This window comes from Callospermophilus lateralis, unplaced genomic scaffold (assembly GCF_048772815.1).
Source record: "Callospermophilus lateralis isolate mCalLat2 unplaced genomic scaffold, mCalLat2.hap1 Scaffold_122, whole genome shotgun sequence".
Lineage (NCBI taxonomy): Eukaryota > Metazoa > Chordata > Mammalia > Rodentia > Sciuridae > Callospermophilus > Callospermophilus lateralis.
The window spans coordinates 3,851,825-3,871,421 of NW_027512409.1; the positions used below are offsets into that span (position 1 = coordinate 3,851,825).

General features: G+C 34.8%; 2 pseudogenes; one reads left to right on the plus strand and one right to left on the minus strand.

Moving 5' to 3' along the window:
- Window positions 1-3,029: 3,029 nt before the first annotated feature.
- On the minus strand, window positions 3,030-3,659 carry LOC143640112 (CCHC-type zinc finger nucleic acid binding protein pseudogene; annotated as a pseudogene).
- Window positions 3,586-5,473, plus strand: LOC143410752 (uncharacterized; annotated as a pseudogene).
- Window positions 5,474-19,597: the final 14,124 nt, after the last annotated feature.

Sequence of the window (19,597 nt, forward strand, 5' to 3'; positions counted from 1 at the left end):
AGATGACCAATTTTGACTATTAATTTTATGTTGTATATTGAGCACATTAAGTGTAAATAAAACATTATTTAATGTTTATTAATATGAGAGAGGCTAGATCTTTGTTTCTGTTTAAAAAGGCAAGGATCAGTATATAATTTACTCACTCAACAAAAGCTTGTCCAAAACGATTATGAAAAATTTCATTTTTTAAAACTAAATCTCATTCATTAAAAATTGTGCAAAAGGATGAGATGTAAAGGCAGAGGCATTATCCATCTTTAAACAAATAGGCCCTCTAGGAAAAGATAATGCTTGGTTTCTTTTCATGCTCTCTGCTGGTACTGACTTGGAAGTTTCTTATTTTAGATTCAAATCTGTTAGTAATTTTTTTCTTTTTTAATGTGTTTTGTAATAATGCATTAATAATCATAAATATTTTGAAGTGAATAACTCATTATACTTCCACTTTGTAAGTTATTTTCTATATTTCTTATTTTTCTATTTTGATTAATGATTTAATTTCTAGATCATTGTTTTTTATTGTGACATGATTGGATTTTTTACAAATATATATATTTATATCCCCTCAAGTGTAATGTGTGTGTGTGTGTGTGTGTGTGTGTGTGTGTGTGTCCCACTTATCTTTATATATCCTATAGGTTTTCAATTTTTACAGTATTTCACAGGTTGCTTAGATTTGTCTTAAACTTGGTCCTGCCTGATAAGCCTCTCACATATTGGTAGAATTTCAGGTTTGCACACTAGGAATGCCCCTCTCATTTTTTTGAAAGAATTAATTCACATACATAATTTGTGCTTATTTATATTTATATTTTTTGTCTCAATTTCACTCTCTAAACTTTCTTTAAATTATTATTTAGTGTTCTTTGAGTAATTCATAACTGCCAGTATCCTAATTTCCAGTTTTTAATGTTTTTTTTATCTTTCTTGTCACTTGGATTAAGCCACGCTTCTCTTTGTTTATATTTGCTATATTATTTTTATTTGTTCATTAAAGGAGCCAACTGTAGATTATATAGTTCATTTTTTAAAAAAAGTATAAAAAAACTTAAATAAATAAAAATAGGCAAGAGCAGTGCTGCATCCTTGTAATATTTGCTAATTGGGAGGCCATGCAAAATTACTTCATGTTGAGGGGAGTCATAGAAATTTAGAAACAGCATGAGTCAAAAAATTTTAAAAAGACTTGTGTTGTAGTTCAGTGATATAGAATTTGGGGGGTTAATCTCAAGCACCACACATGAAAAATTAAAAGTTGGATGACCTAAAGATCCAAAAATGCCAGTACTAAATATGTACCAATGAATAATTAAATCAGAAAACTGAAGAGATACCTCTGCTTTTGTGTTTAGTGCACACTTTGTTCTCAGTATTAAAGCTATGGGCTCAATGTATGTGCCTGTCAATAACCAAATGTGTAAAAATATTGTACTTATATACTATTATTAGTTAATTATAAAATATTTTGTCTCTTAAAGTTTTATAAGAAATATATGCAGGACTTTGCATTAAGAGAAATGTGGCATGCAGATATTAAGTTGCTGGTACATTTGATTCACATGTGGAATTCAGAAATTTATTCGGTAAAATTTTGCTCACCAGGTACTGTGTTTTGTGTAGGGTTGATATTATACTCAGAGTTACATATTTCTATTTTATTCAGCATGAGAGGGTCAAGAGTTTTGTTTTACCACATGGTGAGTGTATTATATTCTTCATTAATAGTAATAGAAGAAATACAATACCTTGCAAGAACAAAACTGATAATTATCTAAAATAATAATTTTGTTATTTCATTCTTTTTTGTGTTAATTCATTCTATTTAGTCATTTTACCTTGTATATATAGTATAAAATACCATGATATATTTAGGAAATAAACAAAGGTGTATTTGTCAATGAAAGAAATCATCATATCTCATGAATTTAAAAATATAAAAATCAATTTATTATACTCGATCGTTATGCATTGACTTCATCCATGTATTATGGCCATAGGCTATGCAAGGTTTTTATAGTCTTTTAAAATGTTTTAATGGAAAATTTTATAGACATATATGTGTATACTTCTTAGTAAATTTTTTGTTCATTTTTCTTTTTTTTCCCCTTTCCTCCTCCAGCTTTATTGGAAGAGTTTAAAATTACATTTTTCTATTTTTTTTTTCTAGGACTTCAGTTGCTTTTTCCATCTTACTTTTAAAAACTGATTACAGCAAATGAAACACAGTTGTCTAAGTGATATAGTATACAAAAATAACATCTTGATTTCTTTGAAAATGCATTTCTCTGCAATTTCTGAATAAGTCCAAATTTATGCTAACTCTCGAGCATCGATGTTGACTCTGGGTTTTTTGAGATTTCGTCTATGAAAAACAAACAAAAAAACCCAATGTGTTCTAAACCTTTGCCGTCACCATCTGTAGGTCCAGCAGCAGCAGCTGCTGCAGAGATGCTGTTTCCTGGTTTTAGGCTTTTACCCCAGGTTCTCTCGCCTTAGCCACCGACACACCCTTTCGTCTTATTTTGTTTACTCCCACTTAAATGTATGTTGCGTGAGGGCCTGATACAGATGTTACTTGATGTTATTTAATAGCTACTGAGGTCAGGCAATCCACGGCCATCATTATGCTAAAATTGGAGTTATTTATGGAAGTTCCAAGACACTTCCAGAATTGGTATACCTCCTACATGGGAACTTATCCAAGAAGCCCAGAGCGGGCTTACTGGTCTGACTCAACTCTTCCCATTCATCAATCCCTATTCACCAGTGGTGCAGAAAGGGGGTTCTTTAACAAAGCATTATACATAACACCTCTACCAAACTAAACATAAACTTTTTTTTTTGTAGTTAAATGCAGAAAGTCGTTTTTTTTTTTTTTTTTCCACCCCTTTTCTTCTTTTACATGGCAAGTAAAGCTCACTGGCCTGGTAGTAGCCTCTATCTGCCAACCTTTGGCCAGTGAAGAGGATTCAGAGAAAATAATACAACCATCAATCAGAAAAAGAAGGGGTGACAAAGGAAAATAATTAGGCTGTGGCCTCAATTGTGCATTCCTGAGCAAGATGCCCTGACTCGCCACAGCGGTAGCAATTGACTTCACTTGTCTTGCTGCAGTTGATGGCCACATGGCCAGTCTCACCACACCCATAGCACTTCACTTTGGTGCAGTCTTTCTGAATGTGTCCGAACTCTCCACAAGAATAGCACTTCTGCTCGTCTGTGTGGTCACAGTCATGAGCCAGGTGGCCCGGCTTGCTACAGTTGTAACAACACTGCCCTCGCTCTCTCTTGGGCTCCTTGCAGTCCTTGGCGATGTGGCCACCTCTGCCGCAGTTATAGCAGGCATCCTCCTGAAGGTCACAATCCTTGGCCAGGTGACCAGACTCACCACAGTGGTAACAGATGTCTGGAAGAGATGAGGAAACAAACTGGAAACCTCTATCCAAGGTAAAACCACCTCTGCCTCGGCTTCTCATTGCACGACCACGGCCTCCCCCGGTTGGGCACCCCCGGGCCCAGTGGCCAGATCGTCCACACTTGAAACACTCATTGCTGCTCATGGCTGCAGGTAGATCTCTCGGCATGGGAGCGGGCCCGCGGGCAGCGGAGACTCGGGTCGCAGGCCCGGAGAAGGCAGCTCGCCAGGCAGCAGCTGTTTATTTTCAGGGTCCTTGCGTGCACCACATGCGGGTCTAGTTATTTTCATGTCTGTATGTCATGGTAGATCAAAGCCAGTTTTTAGACACTCTTTGAAAAATCCAAAAATTTTGTATGTTTTACATTTCTCTTGTTCTACTGAGAGTGAAGGTAGCTGGTAGATATTTCCCAAGTACACAATGTTATCTTATAGAGAACAAAAGGCTGAGGATGATAAAAGTAACATACTTACCTTCTTTTTATTATATTTCTTTTCTTAATGATGTACTCCTGTTGGATGCTGTGGTCTCTACAAAAATTTGAGTAAATAATTCTGAAGGTTATTTTGTTTGTGCATTTTTATTGAACTGATTTATTTTTTGATTTATGATGACTTGGACTTACTAATCTGCTACACTCCTGGTGTATTTATTCTATCTTAATTTCATGTTATGTATGCAAAATATATTTATCCCTGTCTTGTAGGTATTGTTTATTTTTTATTTTTGTTTATTTCAGCCATGACTCCTCAGGATATCCAAGAATATTCACCAGAAAAGGGCATAAAACATATATTTCACAAAGTGATAAGTGGGAAATACAGAAGTTGTGATCTTGACTATTTACAACAAAAGAAAATAAGGAAAACTACAAGTGAGAGTGAACACCAGAAATCATATAAAAAATCAGGTCTTGTTCACCACCAGAGAATTTATACTGGAGAAAAGTCCTACAAATATAAGCAATGTGGCAAAGCTTTTAGTAAAAAAAAAAAAAAAAAAAAAAAAAGGTCTTATTTACCACATGAGAAACCACACCAGAGAGATGCCTTACCAATGGGCAGAATGTGATAAAGTTTTTTAAGAAAACTCAATTTTTATTAAGCAAAGAAGAATTCACACTGAAGAGAAGCACTACAAATGTGAAGAATATGGTAAACGTTTTAGTCAAAAATTAAACATTATTTACCAAAGAAGAATTTACACTGGAGAAAAGCTCTACAAATGTAGAGAATGTGGCAAAGCTTTTAGTCAAAAAACAGACCTTATTCACCACAGCAGAACTCACAGAGGAGAGAAGTCCTACAAATGTAAAGATTGTGGCAAAGCTTTCAGTCGAAATGTAGGACTTACTTACCACAGCAGAACTCACACTGGAGAGAAGCCCTACAAATGTAAAGAATGTGGCAAAGCTTTCAGTCAAAAATCATACCTTATTTGCCACAGAAGAACTCACACTGGAGAGAAACCCTACAAATGTACAGAATGTGGCAAAGCTTTTAGTCAAAATACAGACCTTTTTCAACACAGAAGAACTCACAGTGGAGAGAAGCCCTACAAATGCAAAGATTGTGGCAAAGCTTTCAGTCGAAAAGTAGGACTTATTTACCACAGCAGAACTCACACTGGAGAGAAGCCCTAAAAATATACAGAATGTGGCAAAGCTTTCAGTCAAAAATCACACCTTATTTGCCACAAGAGAACTCACACTGGAGAGAAGCCCTACAAATGTAAAGAATGTGGGAAAACTTTCAGTCGAAAAGTAGGACTTACTTACCACAGCAGAACTCACACTGGAGAGAAGTCCTACAAATGTACAGAATGTGGCAAAGCTTTCAGTCAAAAATCACACCTTATTCGCCATAGCAGAACTCACACTGGAGAGAAGCCCTACAAATGTAAAGAATGTGGCAAAGCTTTCAGTCGAAAATCACACCTTATTTGCCACACAGAATTCACACTCAAAAGAAGCCCTACATATCTAAGGAATGTGGCAAAGCATTTAGAATAAAACAGGAATTATTCACCATAGAAGAACTCACACTGGAAAATAGCCCTAAAAATGTGAATAAAGTGGCAAAACTTTTAATAAAAAATAAAACTTTATTCACCACAGCAGAAGACACCCTGGTGAATATGAAATGTAAATAAAGTGATAATACTTTTAAAGAAAAACTAAACCTCATTAACAACAGAATTTATATAGGAAAGAACCTCTACGAATGAAAACAATGTATCAAAACTTTTAATAAGAAATCAATTCTTTTTTACCACTAGGCTATTTATTCTGAAATGAAAACATACAAATATAGAGAAAGTAGAAATATTTTAAATTATATATCTTACATTACTAGACATCAGAGAAAATATGTTGGTGAGAAGCTTTATAAATGAGACCATTGAACCATTCCTTTAAGAAAGGGTAAAAATTTAATCCTCACCACAATAATCATAGCAGAGAGAAAGTTTTGAAATGTGAAAACTGACAATGTGACAATGACTCCAAAATATATTCACCAATACTCAGCACCTGTGGATACACACTGGTTAGAGAGAAAACAAATGGAGGATAAAACATTTCATTGCCACATGTTTCTTAAACACTACTGATTGGTGGAGAATTCATTGTCCCCAGAAACTCTAAAAAGTAAAATAATATTTCTAAAACTTCCTCAAATTTTAAATTCATTGAACATCTGAAAACTCATAGAAGTAGTGAATATTGAAAATATTTTCTACAAAATATATGCCTTATAGAACAATTAAACCTTTATAATAAACACCCTGACAAATATGAGAGTAAGTCATTATCTATACATTAAACCTTGATATGTATGAGGATCAGTAAAAGACACAACTCATTTAAATGTAGAATATAAGTAGTTGTCTTTAACTTTTGTTTTAATTTATTAAGCATTATCAAGTTATTTGGTAGAAATATCAGTCATAAATATCATACATACATGGTGCAGAAACCTTATCTTTGAAAGCATATAATTTTTTTCTGAATAAATATTACTATTTTCACTTTTGAATACTAGAGAAAACAGTTATAAGAGATCTATTTTTTGATGTTCAACACTGAATTGTAATATTTTACACTTTTTTTGTATTGCAGTTTAAATTTAAGAATTTTTAAACACTGAGCCACATTCCTAAGCCCTCTCCCCACTATTTCAAATTCTGAGACTGGTCTTTCCAAGTTGCTTGAAAACACACTAAGTTTCTGAGGCTCAATTTAAACTTCTGAAACTACTCAGCTTTCCAATTTGCTTGGTTTACAAGCAAGGACCATCATGATCAGTTTACAGTGCATTTTTTACCTCTATTTACCTTATGTATGCAATATGTCTTTATAACTGAATATTTGTTTATATGTTAACACTCATGTATTGCATCATGTCATTAAATGACAGACATCACAGTGTTCCACTTGACTAAATATTTTATTCAACAGTAAAACATGCTATTGAGTAAATAATACTCTAGCATCTCTCAATACTTTTACACATTTAAATAAAACTTAATATGGAATATAATTGCATAAATCAGATCTTTATAATTTTCTCTGATTGTATTTACAGTGAAATTAAGTGTTATAAGAAGGACATAGATATAAAACATAAGCCCCATATTTTCATATCTTGAATTACAAATTTTAACAATTCCTACTAATTTGAAGAGACTGAATTTCCACAAATGTAAAGGTAGCTCTTGTGGAGAGAAGAGCTTTATATTTCTTGTGTGTGCATAATGGCCTTCTAGACTTCAGCATCATTGGTGATATTTTATTTTTCTGTGAATGAATGTTTTTCTATGATCAGTGTTTTCATGTACATTAGTAAATTCTAACATCACTGTTATTCTATGAGTAGTATTGTATCAAGGCAGGAATAATCAATGAAATATGTTTTATAGCCTTATTTTTTATGGACCAATTAGTAAGGTAAACTGAGAAGGTTGTATGTAAAGATTAAGTTTCTTATCTTAAAATGTTGTCTTACCAGTTACAGTAAGATAAAGGCTTCTTATACATGGAATCCATAAAAAATCATATTGAATATCATTTAAAAATTTATTAATATTAATATAATTCATGAAGAAGTTAGTTTACAACAACATATGGTAAAAAATAAGGTCTGGGGACATTGTACACTCTCTAATATAGACATTTATAACAATTTAATTATACATGAAACTACACTAAATTAGAGGAAAATCAATGGGGTCAACACACAACAGCATACAAATAAAATCTTGTATAGATGAAAGCAAAAGACCAATAGTGTATTAAGTGTGGCTTCCAAATGCTAGAGGGAAAATGGATATATAATCAGTTAAAGGTAATTGAACAAAGATAAGCTACCAACTTTGAGCTAGGACAGCATTTGAAAGAAAAAGAGTCCCTACAAAGTTAACAATGATTATTCACTTTCATTTGTATGCTTTGTAACATATTCCAACAGATCTCTACATGTTTTATTTCAGTCAAATTGGGAAAAAATACAGAAATTTAAAAACAACAAATATTGCTACTCAGGTTTTAAAAGCAAGAAAAGGAATGGAGAGTGATTTATTGAGCTAGATAAATTTACTAGTTAGAGGTAAAAAAAAAAAAAAGAACTGAGATTTCCAGAGTCTCAGTATAATCAGTATTTCTGCCATCCCTGGCTTCACAGGGCATTTTTGCTTAACAGAGAATTTGTTCACTTATGTACTGTTCTGAGTATGTAGCGAGATCTCTAGTAATTCAATACCAATGGTGTAAGAGAAATTATGAAATTTTTGGAACAGCACCCTCAAAACTATATCAAGACTAACTCCAGAAAATCTCAGTTCACAGTACCATATTTCAGAGTTATGCTTGTCCTGAGTTCAGAAAGATGAAGGACATGACCACTTATTTTTATACTACAGGTAAAAGATACACTTTTTACCAATATTTCTCCTGAGATATATATATATATATGTGTGTGTGTGTGTGTGTGTGTGTGTGTGTGTGTGTGTGTGTGTGTATACTACAGAGAAACTGTCCTGAGTGAGGGCAGGGAGATTTAACGATAAAGTGAATTGGTAGATTTCATTATTATAGATGTAATAATGGAATTTTCTCAACATCTTTTCAATATAACTAACCCTGTATTGATACCAAAATTAATGAGCAACCTTATGCTGAATGTGCATGAGACTACTATATAACATGAAAACAATTGCAAATGTGTCAGAGGTGCATTTTACAACATTATTTGAAAATTCAATTGATTGATCATTATGTCACTGTGTTTGACCCCAGCAAATACCTTCTCAGTGTGCAAGAAAAAAGGGAAAAACTAAAAAAAATCAAGAAAATCCATGTTAAAGAATAACAACTTTTTTTTTTCATAAGGAAGTGGTCAAGGTCTTTTTGAAACAACATGACAATAAACTTTCCCCTATCACATAAAGGAAAGCCACAATTATAGTAAACTTCTTCATTTTATTATTTGAATATACCAAGTATTTGGCAAACTGCCACATATATTGTTTTAATTTCACAGGTGTAAATTATATTTGGTTTTCTCTAAATTGCTACTTATTTAATACAAATTTGTTGAGAAATTAATTCTGCATTAGCTGATTAGTGAAATGTAGTGAGGAATGAAAGTCATTGAAAGCTCTATGATTTGCAATCCCAGAATGGTCAGTGGAAGCTGTATATAATCATGAGAAACATTTAGTACTATTAATTTGTTCCAGATATTTATTTCCCTTAGTATCCACTTTTCACCTAAACTAGTGCTTTTAAATGGAGCTGACTATTAAATATCATAGGAAAGGCCATCAGAGCAATCTGAAGAAGGATTTTTTTAAAGCAACCAAATCATAAACAAGAAACAAGAACTGGCCAACTGTTGGATCTTAGTTTTTGACTTCAACAAATTTCCTTCTATCTTTCTTTTGATGATGACTAAGGGAAAGGTACTTCTATTAAGAGCATGACCAGAACAATTTGTGGCAATTTATTTTTCTAAAACATATATAAAATTGACTTGCTAACTCAGAATAGAACCTAAAGAGCATATCATGTTATGGTTTAAAAAAAAAGTATAACTACTCAACATGAAGCTTGGCCTTTTGAAAAAAAAATAATGTGAGGGTGAAGACCAATTTGGAAAGTTAGTATTGAATATTTTATATAAAAGAAAAGGAAGTAATGTTTTAAAAAGTTTTGATTATTAGATGCATGTAAAAATTAAAAGGTAGTGTCCAGGCCTGATGTGGTGGTACATACCTGTATTCTCAAATATCATAGAGTCTGAGGCAGAATAATCACAACTTCAAGGCCAGCCTTGGTAACTGAGACCAGGTATCAAAGTAAAATATCAAAGAATTGTGAATGTATATGAATGAAAATGCACCTTTGGGTTCAATCACCAGGACTCTATAAAACAGTATTTCCAAAATTTATACCTAAATCAGCAGCCTCCACTCTATCTGCAACTATGTTAAGTTCTAAAAGGAAACTAAATTTAGCCATATCTACTACTAGTTGCATGATATTGACCATAATTTTGAAATATATACATAGAAGACCCTTCACAATGTTTTAGGTGTTCACAATATTTTTCCAATGGCAATGAAAGAAGGAGGAAAACCAATTTAGATCATGGGCCCACTTTTTTCTTTTCAGGCCTAATGAGTCAAATATTAAAAGGCTTTAGTGTTTATTGATTATTATTTACATAATCATAATGGTACGTGTTCTGTGATTTCTTGCTTAATCTACATTGCACACTTTATTATTTCTGAGTATCAGCATCTGTGCAGGCCACCACACCCTACTCTATTTTTTTATACTTACAAGTCCCTGTGTTCATGCTTCCTCAGTTAGATATTCTCTTTTAAAAATAATTATGTGTTGCATTCTTTGTCTACAGAAAATTTAAAATTTAAAAACCAGTAAGCATTTTCACAAATTTTACTTTAAAATAGTTTTCATCACAAAACACACACCAGAAGTAAGAGTGATTTCTTTCTCTAATTTATTAGCGTTTCTGACATCCAATATCAGGACATGAATGCTGCTCATGGAGGGATGTTCTTACCATCAAGAACAATCAATACTACTTTCTTCTATCCCGTTAAATGTTACAAAAAGTGCACATTTTACTGTCTTTCATATTCAGAACTTGACGTTCCTTTATTTGTGTTTAGTGTGTTTTTACTTTCTTTTTCATCACTTTGTTTTTCCTGTATTTTCTAATATTCATTTTTTTTGTGTGGTGAAAAAAATAGGTCACTAGAATCTTCTAACTTTTGCTACATTCAATCACTTGACTACTTACTAGCTTAAAGCATCATTTTAAAGGTAGTACTGAGGTATGCTAACAAAACTATTTTCAAGGTCTACTGCAGAATCAGCATAACTTTCTTGAGCACTGTAGTTAGAGCCACTATTTCTGTCCACAAATTCTACTCCCTTTGTTTTATTTTTCTTCTATATTGAGTAACTCTCTTTGTAATGAGGCATAGAAAATTGCTTTTTAGAATTTTATTATTTTATTATTTATGAAAACAAAACAAAAAAACTAAAAATCAACTGAGTTTGTGAAAACATCAGAAATTTAAGTACAGTGATCAGGGTAGGATGACATTCCACTGACCTAAATGTTCCTTTAAGAAAAATTAGATTCAGACATTTTCATTGTGACACAAATTGGAAAGGGTATATATATATATATATATATATATATATATATATATATATATATATATATATACATGTATTATATATTATGTATATATATACATACATAATATATAATATACATATTAAATAAAGTACTAATGAAAAAAAATATTCCTCCTCTAAACTTCTAAATTATATTCCTGTGTATTTTTAATTCAGGAATGGGAAATTACTAGCATGTTCATTTGAGTTTCAAAAATATTCAGTGTGCTTCCAAACCCTTATATCATGATCCTCTTATTAGTCATCTCCTAACTGACAGAGTCCAGGGTCAGTATATTTTTAAGTTTTTGAGTTAAATTGGATCCAAAGACTTCATGAGATATATAAGTAGTTTATGGCATTGTGATATTGCCCTCTATGAAATGAAGTTTTGAACACAGAATCTTATTTCCTTCTAAAAGTTTAGAAACTTATAATTACTCAAAGTATAGAATTCACATCAATAGTAGTTCTATTTTATTAATATTACAGAAGCAAGTTTATAAATAAAAAATGCTAAATTATATATGGGGATATGGCTCAGTGGTGGATCACTGGCCTAGCATGTGTGAGGTCCTGAGTTTGATCCTTAACATCACATGAAAATAAAATAAAATAAAATAAAGGCTTATAAAATATCAAGTTAAAACTCATGTCTTCTTTTATAATATGTATACAAATAAGTAATGTTTAAAATCTCTAGATGACATTCCATATGTAAGTTGTATCAGTAGAACTCATTAAACTTAGTACAAATGGGAAACTAAAATTAATCATCATTCCCTATTTAAAAAACGACTCATTTTAAGAGGATATAAATTAAAGAAGCAAACATTGTCAGAAGAAAATATCCTCAATATACCATATGGAACACAGTTCTGTCGGCTAAGTAGAACTGTTGGAGCTGAAGTCTCTCTTCTGCAGCTACAAGAAACCTCACCAGTATGCTAAAATTCCCTCCTTCCACAGCCTTTCCATGACCCAACTGCACACTACTTCTGAATCTAAGAATGCAGAGGCACTTATCCTGATGGATGAGGCCAGGGAGGATGTGGTACAGGTAATAGCCTAATGATTTGCATGTTCTAAGGTGGCTTTGCTAGAGTTAGAAAGGTAATCACATAAATAAATCTCTTGGAGGTAAGTTAAGAATTAGGTGGGCTCCATGCTCTCCACCAAATTCCAATTTGTTTGAAAGTTTTAAATTGTGCTCCACCAGAGCCCAGCAATTGCTGGTCCACACTGGAACACTGCACCCCAGGGATCTCCTCTGCATTCTACTCATGTGGTAAAGGACATGTTCCTGGTTTGGGGTCAGTCTCCAAACTCTATCTCTCCTGTCTCTGTCCTTTCAAATTCCTGGCCAGTTGCATATCTCCCATCTGGTCCTTCAAGCAGCCAGATTGAATGAGGAGTGGAAAAGCTGGGTAGGTTTTCACAACTAGTAGTCCCCTATGTAAACCCCTCTCCATGTTTGATTTTCTTCTGGTGACTTAGGCACACTCTATCTCATGCAGATGTGTTAGCCACGTCTGTATTCAGGGCCAAACTCAGATTTTCAAAAAAAAATCAGCTCCCCCAGCTTCTGGCATAAGCACCATGGCTGCAAAATTTTGTATTTGTTGTCCTCCACATGCAACTGGGAGAGAATTGGCTTCTTTCCAATACAAGGATAGTGTGAAGCACATTTTTCATTTTAGCCCATAAACTCTCCATACCCAGATACATATCAGACATCCTAAAATGTGGGTTTCTTTAATTCTTTTATCACTCCACTGTGCTCACAAAGGGATGGTTGTGACTTATGCCACGCATGGCAGCTGATGTAGATATGGGGATTTTTCCTTGTTTATTATATTCAACTTTCTGAGTTCCCAATCACTTTGAATGATCACTATAAAAATCTGGTAAAATTCCCCCCCCACACACACCATTTTTGGGCACCCACATGGTTGAGAAACTTCCCATATGATTTCATGTAATGAAGCAGTGAGGAAAGTGACCTTCTATATACCATCAACTTGAAATCTCCCTCATAATTCCATATCCCTGAGGTCCCAGATACTTCAGAGGCTGAGGTAGAAAGATCACTTGAGCCAAATAATTCATGGTTGGCCTGCCCAACACAACACAGAGAGACCACATAACAGGATGTCCTTTCTTTCTACTTCCCTAATCATACAACTCAAGGTCTTTGGAAAGGAACAAACTTATCCCCAAACCAGTAGAAAAAAGAAAATAATTAAGATTACAGCCAAAATCAAATATATTGAAAAGAAAAAAATAAATGAACAGTTGATTCTTTAAAATGATAAACAACCTGGGAAAGTTATTGGACAAACTAATCAAAAGATTTTAAAAGACTAAAATTAATAAAATCAGAAAGAAAAAGGGAGAAATCACCATGACATCACTGAAATCTGGAGAATCATTATAGTGTGTTTTTGAAACTTGTATTCAAATAAATTGAAAAACCTAGAAGAAATAAACACATTTATAGACAACTGTGACCTGCAAAAATTGAATCAAGAGAAAAATAGCCAACAATAACTAGCAATGAGTTAGAAGCAGTAATAATAAAACATTTCCACAAAGAAAAGTCCAGACACAAAGAGATTATTTAATTAATTCTATTATACAAGAAGAAATACCAATTATCAATTAAATAGAAAACATGGAACACTTCCAAATTTATTCTATGAAGCCAATATCACAGTCATACCAAGGCACATCAAGGAAAGAAAACTATAGATCAACAATACTGAAAACTTAGATATTAAACATTATTATTAAGTTCTTAAATACTAGCAAATTTCATTCAACAATACTTATGCATCATGACTAAGTTTATTTACCCTAGATGTGCAATGGATGGTTTACCATAGAGATATCAATAAAATGTAATTCATTACATAAATACAATTAAACACACAAAACCATTAGTCATCTCCATAGATGTACAGAAAGCCTTTGATAAAATTCAGCACCAATTCATGATAAAAGAATACTGAAGAAACTAGGTATAAAATAAACTTACCTCAACATCAAATTTAATATATGTTTAAAACACAGACCCAAGTAAACATAAATAGAGGGAAAACAAAATATTTCCTTTAACATCTACAAAAAAAAATGTCCACTCTTACAACTTCTAATTAATATAGTACTAGAAATATTAGCCAGAATTACTAGTCAAGAAAATTACAGGGGATAAAAATAGGAAAAGAAGACAAATCAATACTCTTTATAGATAATATTATCTTATACCTAAAATATTCAAAAATATCAATCAAAAGACTATTAGAGCTAATAAACAACTTCTGCAAAGTCATGGGTTATAAAATAAACATGTGAAAAGCGATGTCTTTGTGTCCTCTATTCTGTACCATTGGTCTACCCTCTTGTTTGGTACCAGTACCATGCTCTTTTTGTTACAATTGCTCTGTAGTATAGTTTAAAATCTGATATCACTATAAAGCAAGTTTCACTCTTCCTGATTAGAATTGCTTTTGCTATTTTAGGTCTTTTATTTTTCCAGATGAATTTCATGATTGCTTTTTCTCTTTCGGCGAGGAATGTCATTGGGATTTTGATTGGTATCGCATTAAACCTATAGAGTACTTTTGGTAATATGGCCATTTTAATGATATTAGTTCTGCCTATCCATGAACAAGGTATATATTTCAATCTCCTAAGGCCTTCTTCTATTTCTCTCTTTAGGGTTCTGTAGTTTTCATTGTATAGTTTTTTCACAACTTTTGTTAGATTGATTCCCATGTATTTTATTTTGTGTGTGTGTGAATATTGTGAATTCGTTGGTTGTACTCATTTCCATTTCAGAGAATTTGTCACTGATATACAGAAATGTCTTTGATTTATGCATGTTGATTTTATATCCTGCCACTTTGCTGAATTCATTTACTAGCTCTAGGAGTTTCTTGGTAGAACATTTTTGGGTCTTCTAGGCATAGGATCATGTCATCCGCAAATAGTGCTAATTTAAGTTCTTCTTTTCCTATCTCTATGCCTTTAATTTCTATCATCTAATTGCTCTAGCCATAGTTTTGAGAACTATGTTGAATAGAAGTGGTGAGAGAGGGCATTCCTGTCTTGTTCCAGATTTTAGTGAAAATGCCTTCAGTTTTTCTCTGCTTAGAATGATACTAGCCTGAGGCTTATCATAGTTGTTTTTACAATGTTGAGGTATATTCCTTTTATCCCTAGTCTTTCTAGTATTTTGAACATAAAGTGATGCTGTACTTTGTCAAATGTTTTTTCTGCATATATTGAGATGATCATATGATTCTCATCTTTAAGTGTATTCATGTGGTGAATGACATTTATTGATTTCTGTATATTGAACCAGACTTGCATCCCAATGATGAATCCAATGATCATGATGCCAGATCTTTTTGATATGTTTTTGTATCCAATTTGCCCAAATTTTATTGAGGATTTTTGCATCTATGTTCATTAGAGATATTGGTCTGTAGTTTTCTCTTTTTGAAGTGTCTTTGTCTGGTTTTGGAATCAGGGTGATGTAATAGAACTACCTTATATTAGACAAAATTGCTGAAAACATGTAATGCAGGAAGGATAGCATCTTTAACAAATGGTGCTGGGAGAACTGGAAATCCATATGCAAAAAAATGAAATTGAATCCCTTTCTCTCACTGTGCATAAAAGTTAACTCAAAATGGATCAAGGAGCTAGGAATCAAACCAGAAACTCTGCATGTAATAGAAGAAAAAGTTGGTCCTAATCTGCATCTCGTGGGATTGGGCTCCAAATTCCTTAATAGGAAAACCATAATACAAGAGTTTAAATCAAGAAGAAACAAATGGGATGTATTCAAACTAAAAAGTTTTTTTCTCAGGAAGAGAAACAATAAGAGAGGTTAATAGAGAGCCTACATCCTCCTATAAATATTTATCCCTCACACTTCAGATAGAACTCTAATCTCCAGAATATACAAAGAAACAAAGAATACAAAATATTAAAAAACAAGAAATCAAATAACCCAATCAACAAATGGGACAAGGATCTGAAAATGCACTTCTCAGAGGAGGATATGCAATCAATAAAAAAATACACAAAAAATGCTCACCATCTATAGCAATCAGAGAAATGCAAATTAAAACCACTCTAAGATACCATCTCACTCCAGTAAGAATGGCAGCCATTATGAAGTCAAACAAGAACAAGTGCTGGTGAGGATGTGGGGGAAAGGGTGTACTTTTACATTGCTGGTAGGACTGCAAATTGGTGCAGCCAATTTTGAAAGCAGTATGGAGATTCCTTGGAAAGCTGGGAATGAAACCACCATTTGATCGGCTATTCCCCTTCTCAGACTATACCCAAAAGACCTTAAAAGAGCATACTACAGGGACACAGTGACATCAATGTTCATAGCAGCACAATTCACAATAGCTAGACTGTGGAACCAACCCAGATGCCCTACAATAGATGAATGGATAAAAAAAATGTGGCACTTATACACAATGGAATATTACTCACCACTAAAAAATAACAACATCATGGCATTTGCAGAGAAATGGATAGCATTAGAGCAGATTATGCTAAGTGAATCTAGCCAATCCCGAAAAAACAAATGTCCTCAAACCAATCCTTCATGGATAACGAGGAGCAACTGTACTTGTGGGAGTTTAAAATCATGCAACACTTAAGAAAGGAAGTATTTAACAAAATTATAAATGCACTGCCAGTGGCCCAGAGATCCCACTTCTAGGAATGTATCCCACAGATGGACCTGCAAATGTATAAAATGATATGTATAAAAGCTGTTTCACCACAGTAAGGTTTGTGATAAACATAGAGACAACCCAAATACCCAAAAGGGGGGGGCTGGTTAAATAAACAAGGCACTGAATAGACACTGCTTAAACACAGCTGTTTTTATAAAGTGTTTTCTATAAATAAATATTATATTCTTTCTAAATAAATACTAATAGGAAAAGATCTTAAGAACATATAAAGAATAAGCCATGGGACAGAATTACTCACACAGTATGCTACATTTTTTATACAAAGAATATAGTACACTGGCATTTCTCCTACTATAAAAGGAAACAATTGACATCTATGGGAAATAAATTAAAGGAGGTTATCTAAGAAAGAGGGGTGAAGGGGGGGCTAACGCAGTTGGAAATCGGATTTTCCCAGGCATGCCTGTGTCATTTTAACTTTTGAACCATAAGAACATGTTACATACATTAAAATAATTTTAAACATTAAAAAGAATACTTACAGAAAAAAAGAGAAAGAGGAAACCTGTAGATAAGACTTAAAACCAAGCTTTAAAGAGATATTTTGCTTTGAAATTAGATGCTGAAAAGCATTCTGGGTATAATCATCACAAAAAAATATGCTTTCCCCCCCCTTCAATCAAGTTAAAAGATATGATACTCTGTTTTTAAAAAGCTATTTGAATGAGTAAGAAATTTGGAAAGAGAAAAAAAAATGTACAATGAGACACTTTCGTATAATGGTTCTCCAAGTATGGTCCCTGTACCAGCAGCATCAGCATCATGTGATAATTTGTTAAAATTAGAATTCTGAGGCTCCCACCCAGACTACTAAATAAGTAAATTTGTACTAGTCCAGCAAACCTGGTGATATTCTCACAAATCTTGTCTGATGCTTCCCACAGTCTGCATTTCAAACAAGCTCCAGGACCTACGATCACACTTGGATAAGCAAAGCTGAAGTCCTCCTAGGGGAAAAAGGTGTGTAACCTTCATATGAGTTTTCTATGAAATCTGTCCTCAGTATCAGATGGAAAAAGTCCTTATACAGGCTTTCTAGCCAAGAAATATCATGGATCTAATTTCCTACATAAACTGGGTACACAGAAAATGTTTTCAAACACATTTTTATAAAAATAATAACATCTGTGAATCATCGAAATTCAACTTAAGGATGTCTCACTTGAAAAAAATTATAAGTGGACCTACAAATTTTCAGAAATAGGGCAAAGAAACAAAAATAATCCATATCCATAAATTCTGCTTCTGTTGTCTGAACAACTTAACCTCAAATGCATTATAAACTGCCCGCCATGTGCTGTCCATGGAAAAGCACCAAGAAGTTTGTTTCCCTCAACCCCTTTACAAAAAAATTGTCCTCATGTTTATGAACACTGGTCTTCCATTTGTTTTATAGGAAGAGAAAGATCTCTATAGGAATCTTCTAAATATAGAATTCTGGTTTTGTGGAGCACAGTGCTGATGCCCAGATGGCACAGCAGTCTCAGAGCAGAGGCAACAGCAGCATGCGTCAGCCTGAGTTCCCCCTAGCATTTTCCGAGACCCAAGCTGCCTGGGACCCCCAACCCGGACCCCCATCTCGCTTGGCCCGCCAGCCCCCAGGCCCCGCTGATGTTGCTCCGCCTAGAGCTACTGCACATCCCGAGCCGCCCCCCCACCACCACCTTGCCATCATCTTCCTGGCTTGGCCCCCTGGCTGCCAGCCACCAACCTGCTGGCCACCATGTCAGTGGAGCTGGAAGAGGCTCTGCTACCCACAGGGGCTGAGGGGCCCAAGAGGGCAGCGAGTGTGAGTGGCAGCTGTAGCAGGTGGCGACAAGGTCCAAGTCCACCCAAAGCACAGGAGCAGTGGCAAGAAGAACCAGCCTGGCAAGTCTAGCCAGCTGGTGGTGATGGTCTGCAGGCTGGGCGAGCATGCTGGCCACATCTATGCGGAAGCCAGGAAAGTGGTGTGGTTTGATCAGTAGAACAGCCCACCTACCTCACGTGCTCAGTGGGCACTGATGGAGAACGCATGGCTGCTGCAGGTCAAGGGCACAGGCGCCAACAGCTCCTTCAACTCAACCCCAAGAAGCTGGAGGCCAGCGAGCGGTGCACGCTCCCCTGCACCTGCTGAGCATATGCCTAAGAAGCCAGGGGGGCCTCATCGTGGGGATCCTCTACCTGCCAAAAGTGCCACAGCCAACAAGCACACGCCCAGAAGGCTGCTGCCAAGGACAAGGGCAGCGGCGGTGGCGGAGAGAAAGAAGGTTAAGAAGGCGGCCAAGCCCAGTGTCCCCAAGGTGCCCAAGGGCTGCAATTGAGCACCCGGCCTGCTGGCGACCAAAGTTGAGGAGGACTGTCCCTGCAGCACTGTGGCCTCCCCTCCCCTCCCCCATTCACTGCGGAGGCTGTTGTTCCTGGGAGATTTTTGAAACAGCTCCCAGCATACCCCCATTGGCTCTCGCCCTTGGCAAAGGCCATCGCCATTGTTACCGTCTCCCACCCGATTGCCAATGGGCTGGCCGCAGTGGGCCCCCTCCCTCTACCCACCGCTGTTCTCACAATTTCTCTGTAAGGAGGGGAGCTTGGCGCTCCCCTGTGCCGCATGCCTCTGGGAAAGTGCAATAAAAGATTGTTGACCTTTGCAAAATATAAAATAAAAAGTATTCTAGTTTAGACAGAAGGATTTAGAAGTCAAA